Raw genomic sequence first — 7,954 nt, forward strand, 5'->3', positions numbered from 1 at the left:
TACTTATTCAATTTTGTTGCTGGATATTGATCTGTTCAGATCATTCTTCTTTAAATGTTTGATAGAATTCAGCAGTGAAGGCATCGGGTCCTGGGGTTTTCTTTGATGGGAGACATTTCACTACTGATTCAATTTTGTTACTTGATATTGATCTGTTCAGATTTTCTGTTTCTTAATGATTCAATTTTGGTAGATTGTATGTATCCAGGAATTTATCCATTTCTTCTAGGTTTTCCAATTTATTGGCTTATAGTTGTTCATGGTAGGGCATCTCGATGGTGAGGCAGACTGTGTATTATAGGGATGGGGTAGGGGAAGGGGGAGAAGTTGCAGTATGTGGAAACTCCACACTTTTTGCTTAATTTCACTGTAAACCTAAAACCACTCTAACCTAGTAATTTAAAAAGGCAATGGGCTGAACTGCGAAACTCTAAAGCCTCTGAAGTATATACAGAAAACAGTGGCTAACACATCCTATTAACTAAACAGGCCTGACAGCAATGTAAAATAGGCTTACACCAGTAACAGACAGCAAATCAGGAGGTAAGAAACACATACCGGTTATTTCATTTTTAATATAACCAAAATATTGTATATGTACACAAATCAAAACCACAAAAAATATTTAACATGCTAATAAACTATAAACAAAATTCAGAAATAGCCTAAGAAATTGAGAGAGCAAATCAGGTTAAAGTCAATTCATAATATCAAAGAGGAGCTATTACAGTGCTTTTGCATTTTAGTGTTAATTTCTCTAGGAGTGTTCTTCTGATTTTTATCAATTGGGAAAAAATCAGACAGAAATAGAATTTTTTAATAGCAAAAATAGATATCGTTTACCTCAACTCGACATTTTAAAAATAAAGGTGAGTGGGCTTTTTCTTACATCAAAGAGCAAAATTCATTTTCTCTATAAGACTGTTGACAGTGTTTATTTTTCATGTAGTCTACTTAACTCAGCCATACCCAATCGTGCTTCTGAACTTTACTTCTCCAGCTTTTTTCTTTTCTTTTTCCAGAGAAAGGTAAGTACATGCTGACTCTTAGTCATAGTTCAAATTCATATTTCTATTCTTCCTGTATATCCCTTGGAGTATACAGGAAAGTTTTCTATTTCTTCGGAGAAAAGAAAAATCTGTTTTCTATTTTCTAAGCCAGTGTCATCAAACAGCATTGTGAGGCAGCAAGCTGTATGAAAAGTATAAGGGAACACAAAAGGGACAAATAAAAAAGATAAAAGTCAATTAAAGAAATTCTAAATAAGAATGTGGAACATGAAATATTTCATTCAAGGCTTAGAAAAAAAAAAAAAAAGAAAGAAAGAAAAGCTCTTGACTGGCCACTCTAGACAGAAATGTGCTTCGGCCCACTGAGAGATAAAGGAAGCAATTGTCATGGCTTTGGGAATTTAGGAAACTTTTAAGATTTTTGAACCAATTCAAGTCAGCTCTTTGAAATTAAAAAAGGAGATATTGAGGCCACAGAGGAGACTTGCTGAAGGAGATTCATAAAAATCAAATTTATTCACTCAAGAAGTAACTTACTGAGCATATTTTATACGCTGGGCTGTTAGGATCATCGGTGAACAAAAGAGACCACCCTCTTCCTCCTAAATCTCTGCCATGGTGGAAGTTATGTTCTAGTTCATGGAACACAGAAGATGAACATTAAACATAAAAGTAATTATATGTCAGAATTTGAAAATGTTTTAGGAAAAAAATGGAGCAGGATAATAGTGATTGAGATACAGGTAATGGGGTGAGAGAAGGAAGGTGTGTCAGGATCTTCTTGCATTTCTATAAAGGCATACTTGAGACTGGGTAATTTAAAAGAGTTTGATTGGCTCATGGTTCTGTAGGCCATGCAAGCATGGTGCTGGCATTGCTCAGCTTCTGGGGAGGCCTCAGGGAGCTTTTACTAGTGGCAGAAGGTGACGTGGAAGCAGGCACATCACATGATGAGAGTGGGAACAAGAGAGACAGAAGGGGGAGATGCCACTCACTTTCAAACAACCAGATCTCCAGAGAACTCTCTCATCACCAAGGGGATGGCACTAAGCCTTTTATGAGGGTTTTGCCCCCATAATCCAAACACCTCCCACTAGGCCGCACCTTCAACACTGGTGATTACATTTTGACATGAGATTTGGAGGGGACATCAAAAGCATATCAGACAGGTTGCAATTTAAATAGGTGTGCCTAGGACATGCCTCTTTTATGAAGGGGACATTTGAACACAGATCTGAAGCAAAGAAGAAGGGGGTCTTTATAAGCAGCCTGTGCAAGGTTAGAGCATCCCTGATGCATGCCAGGAGGGTCACAGTTCAGAATGTTTACAGCTACTGGGAAAAGGAGGCTTACACTTTGAAAATAAGAGATCAGTAAAAGACTAAATGCAAAAACAAAATGACAAATTCTCAAAAAGAAATGAAAGAAAGTGTAAATCTCAGAGGATTTCTGAAAGCACTGAGGAAGAGATGAGTTTAAATGGGCCTTGAAATGTTTTTCAGGTTTTCTTCCCACGGGAATAAATTCAATGATCATAAGTGCATATAAAATTACAAAGCAGTTACAAAGATGCGCAATAACATCACATCAAATGCTTAAGAAAAAAAGGTGATTCTCAAGTGTGAAATACATTTTCAAATAATTCAGCCTGCTTACATGTAACGTTTTCTAGCATTTGCCCCACTCATCTATTTTACAAGGAACAAGCTGCCTCTATTTCTTCTCTACATGCCTCAACTAACTAAATGTTAGCTTAATAATCCCCATAGGTCGACAAAGACTGTTCTTGTCTTTCTTGCAAGTCCTATGGATATATTTCAATTGTTTTATTTTGTTTGCTTTTTGCATTTGATGCCATCAAACACAACCACCTTGCAATTTTCCCCTCCTTTGGTTTGTCTCTTGCTTCTTTCCTATCATTTTGCTCTTTCTTCCTCCATCAGCTCCATAAATACTAGGCTGTGTTCTCAACTCTCAGTTTTCTTCAGTACTCATTGCGTTCAACATCTCTTTTCTCATTCATTCTTAAAGCCACTCAAATCAGGTTCTCACCCCACCTTTCCACCTAAGTTACTAGGTAGTCAATAGTTCCAGTTTTCCCCAACAATCTGTTACTCCAGATGTCACACCTAATAATGCTAGTGCACCCTTTCATTTTTACCTGTGTTATCCCTATTTGGACGATAAAATATACGGTCTGCCTATCTATGAATCCGGCTGCAAAACCCAGTGGTCAATTCTCGGCACCTCAGTTCTCCTTTTAGGTTCCAAGGCTCCCTAAATAGCCAGCAAACTCACTGGACCCCTTGGGATATTTTAAAATTTCAAGGAAAACATATCTCTCAAATTCTGCCCAAGCTACTAGCTCAAGTTAGCTCACAATTACAATGTTAGATTGCACTGCATTCCTTTCAATGATATTGTATTTTTGCAGATCTGAGTTTCTGGTGTTTGTAATAAAAAGTTAAGGACTGTACAAAAACCAGTGTGGAATAGGAAATAAATTTGGCAGTTCTCAAAGAGGTTCCAAGGTTTAGCATTATTCCTAACAATATCCAACGGGTACACGCATCTCATTAGAAAGTAGTTATGGTTATTTTAGAATAAAATTAAATATTAATTTTTTTCTTTAAATTTGTATGTTTTAGGTTTCCAAATGGCTACTAAGTTGATAGGATAAAAATACTTATGAAATGTTTGGGGTAAGGCCACTTAATAAACAAAACTACCGAAACAGCCAGGGTGACATAAACTAAGAAAGGCTGGGAACCTCTGTTTTACCACCTTTTTTTTTGAGATGGAGTCTCACTCTGTCACCCAGGCTGGAGTGCAGTGGTGCATCTGTGTTCACTGCAAGCTCCACTTCCTGGGTTCACGCCTTTCTCCTGCCTTAGTCGCCCAAGTAGCTGGGACTATAGGCGCCCGCCACCATGCCGGGCTAAGTTTTTGTATTTTTTTAGTAGAGACTGGGTTTCACCGTGTTAGCCAGGATGGTCTCGATCTCCTGACCTCGTGAACCGCCCGCCTCAGCCTCCCAAAGTGCTGAGATTACAAGCGTGAGCCACCACGCCCGGCCTAGTCCTTATTGTATAAGTGACTATCAGGAGAATTTGACATAGTTGATCCCTCATCCTTTTTCTGCTTCCTCCACTCAGCTTCCAGGACACACAAGTTCTTGGTTTTCTTTCTATCTCACTGGTCACACTTTTTCAAACTTTTTTTCTGTTTTCCACTTCTCTCTTCAATCTCTTAATATTAGAGTGCCCCAGGACTCATGCCTGAGCTGTCTTCTTTTCTCAGTCTGTAGTATCTTCTTAAGGGGTTTCATTCAGTCTCATGGCTTTAAATAACATCTACGTATTGATAATTTTCAAATTTGTAAATTGAGAACAGACTTCTTCCCTGAATTCAAACTCAAACAATCCAACTACCTTCACCACATTTGCACTTCAATATGCACTGGACAAGCAAATTTAACATATCAAAAAAAGCTTCCCTTACCTCCCTCTCTCTGCACCGCTCCCCCCGCTCCCCGCCCCCCCGCCCCCGCCATGCCACCCTCCACTGAAACCAAAAAGAAAACAAAAAGAGAAATCTGCTCCATTTCAGTACAAGCTAACTCCATACTTCTCGATGCTAAGGCTGAAAAGCTTGGTCTCATGCTTGACTCTTTCTCTTAAACTCTACCAACCCAGAAACAAATCCTTCTAGCTCTACCTTCAAATTATATGCAGAATTCTATCACTTCTCTCCCTCACTGCAGTCAGCAAGTGGATCCAAGCTACCACCATCTATCTTTCTTCTGGAACTCTGGAATAGCCTTCTAGCCAGTCTTTCTGCTTCAGCACTTGCCCTATGGCAGTTTATATTCTCATAAAGCAGCCAGAGTGATGTGTTTAAACATAAGGCAGAGCCTATCATCACTCTCTACTTAAAATCCCCAATTACATCACATTTGACTCAAAGTCAAAGTCCTTAGCCTATATGGAGCCCTGATCTGAACACCTACTCTACTGTGAATTCTCCGACTTCATCTACCATCACTCTTCTCACTCACTCCACTCAAGCCACACTGACTACCTGGTCAACACATCCCAGCCATAAACCCTTGCAGTGCCTGTTACCTCTGTTTGGAATGCTCTTCACCGAGATAAATCCTTGCGGTCTCCCACCCTCCTTCAAATCATTTTTATCTGACTATCTTGTAAACAGTGCAATCTTCACCTTGCCCCAGTCCAGCACTCCCAATTCCTCTTACCCTAGCTAACTTTATCTTATTCTACATCATTTATTCTATTCTAACATTCTGTATAATATGCTTTCATATCACAGTTATCATATACTGTCTTTCTCCAAGTTCTACAAGCTCAGGGATTACTGTTTTATTCACTAAGTGCATAGAATTTCTGGAATGTGGTAAATATTTGTTAGTTATTTGCTGAATAGATGAAGGAATCAGCCTGTTCACTGGCAGCAATCATAACCATTTTAAAGGCTTCCACTACTATGTATATTTCCCAGTAACTTCCAAAATTATATCTTCAACCCAGAACTCTGCTGACTCAAAGAGATATATTCATCTACTTACCTGACATCTTTCCTTAGTTGTTCCAAAAGAACTTCTGATTGATTCAAATGTTTCAGAAAGACATCTTCCCCTTAAACTCACCACATGCCCTGTGTATTAGTCAGGTCCAGCTATCACAACAAGATACACAAACTGGGTGGCTTTATTATAAACATCTATTTATCACAATTCAGAAAGCTTGAGGTCCAAGATCAAGGTGTCAGCATCTAGCCTTTCCTGTGAGGAGAGGGAGAGAGAAAGAGAGGGGATATTGGGGGGAGAACGAGGAAGAGAAAGAGGGAAAGAGAAAAATGTGGTGTCTCTTCCTCTTATATGTCCTATCAGATTAGGAGCCCACACTTATGATCTTATTTAACCTTACTTACCTCCTTAAAGGCCCCATCTCCAAACCGAGGGATGTTGAGGGTTAGGGCTCCAACACGTGAATGGGGATGGTCAAAATTCAGTCTACAACATCCTGCATTTCTTATTGTTGTGAGTGAAAACACTGAGAATGTAATTAACCCAGCCAGAAACCTGACATTTATCCTCGATACCTTTTCCTTCCCCGTTGATTATATCTAATGAGGTACCAAATCCATTCAATTCTATCTCCTAAATATTTCATATCTTCCTCCCTTTCTGTGTTTCTCTATGGCCCTCCCCTAGTCAGTCCCTCATTTTGTACACGGACTATGCTAGTAGGCTCCTAAGCTACCCTCTGGTCATCATCCTCAGCAACTTTTTGCATCCTGCACACCACTGACAGATGATCTTCCTAAAACACAACTCTGATCCTATGACTCCCTGATTTAAAACCACACAATAACATATCATTTCCTAAGGATAAACTTATATTCCAGTAGTATTGCCTACAGTCTTTTTTTTGCCATCTCCACCTTCATCCTTCCCACCCAGCATCCTATCCACTTCTCACTTGGTTCTCCAAGCACACCATATCGTTTGCAATTTCCCAAGCACTCACTGCTTTCCCTGTCTTTATCCAGAGCTGTTCATTGCTACCTTACTAGTATTGGATGCCCTTTTCTCTCTACCAAGTCCCATTAGTCCTTGTATTATTGGCCCATCCTGTATGAAGTGTTCCTGTTTTCCCAAGGAGGTCAAATGTTTGTTCTTTGTACAAGGCTTGCTTTATTAGGGAAATTAAGTATTGTATTGTAATTGCCTGTCTGCATATCTACCTCTCACGGACTCCATCCACACATACCTTGATCAACACATATTACGGATCTTTGTATTGCCAGTGCCTAGCACAGAGTGGCAGTTTACTCAATGATTGCGTGAAATGAACTAAGTCAGTGGAGTTTACTCTGGAAACTTTCTCTTCTGACAATTATTCTTTGAGAAAATCTATAATTCTTTTATTTTCCTGCCTTATTAAGAATAAAAGTAAGTGAAATTATAGTTTCCAATGGCATGATCTCGGCTCACTACAACCTTTGCCTCCTGACTTCTAGCAATTCTCCTGCCTCGGCCTCCCAAATAGCTGGGACTACAGGCATGCACCATGTCCAGTTAATTTTTGTATTTTTAGTAGAGACAAGGTTTCACCATGTTGGCCAGGATGGTCTCCATCTCTTCACCTCGTGATCCTCCCGCCTCAGCCTCCCAAAGTGCTGGGATTACAGGTGTGAGCCACTGTGCCTGGCCAATAGTGCTATGATTAAGGGTAATCATCATCATCATTAAGCGTATAACATAATAAACCTCAAAATGGGCTTGCAGATTGGTTATCAGAAAAATGGCTGATAGGAGGAAGCACTAACTTGCAGCTGCCACGTGGAGGGACAGAGCAGCAAGTGGAGACCCACATCGTGAACTTTTGCTCCAAGAACTACCACAGGAACATACCAGGAAAGCTGAGAGAATTCACAGAACTTTTGAAGGAGGTGGATTGCCACTGCAGGCTCTGTGGGACAGCTGAGAAGCTATGCTTTCTCAGCTGGGAGACTTGTGGTCTGGGGCAAATTCTTAGTCCTGCTCACTAGTTGCCTGGAAATGTACTTGGTGCTATTGCAGGGACACAGTTGGAGTGAGACCAGCCTTTCAGGATGCAGGCTATGTGGGAGCTGGGTGAGGCCTGTGGCTGCTGGCTTTCCTTCACTTCCCTGGTGACCTGTGTGATGCAGCAGAGACAGCCATAATCCCCTTGGGAGCATAACTACATTGGCCTGGGAACCACACCCCCATCCCCCACAGCAGCTGCAGCAAGCCCCACCCAAGGAGGGTCTGAGTTCAGACACGCCTAACCCTTCCCCCCTCTGATGGTCTTTCTCTACCCACCCTGGAAGCCAAAGACAAAGGTCATAATCTCTAGGGAGCTCTATGGCCTTGCCCCCCACCTGAGAAACCGGAA

The 7,954-nt window shown here is 40.6% G+C and overlaps 1 long non-coding RNA gene across 1 annotated transcript; it reads right to left on the reverse strand.

The window, feature by feature from the left end:
• Positions 1-907: 907 nt before the first annotated feature.
• Positions 908-7,669, reverse strand: LOC129049103 (uncharacterized). The gene is made up of 3 exons (XR_008511897.1): positions 7,450-7,669; positions 5,599-5,814; positions 908-1,191 (listed from the first exon to the last, which is right to left on the reverse strand). It is a non-coding gene; the product is annotated as an uncharacterized LOC129049103 (long non-coding RNA).
• Positions 7,670-7,954: the final 285 nt, after the last annotated feature.

This window comes from Pongo abelii, chromosome 10 (genome assembly GCF_028885655.2).
Source record: "Pongo abelii isolate AG06213 chromosome 10, NHGRI_mPonAbe1-v2.0_pri, whole genome shotgun sequence".
NCBI classification, from domain to species: Eukaryota; Metazoa; Chordata; class Mammalia; order Primates; family Hominidae; genus Pongo; species Pongo abelii.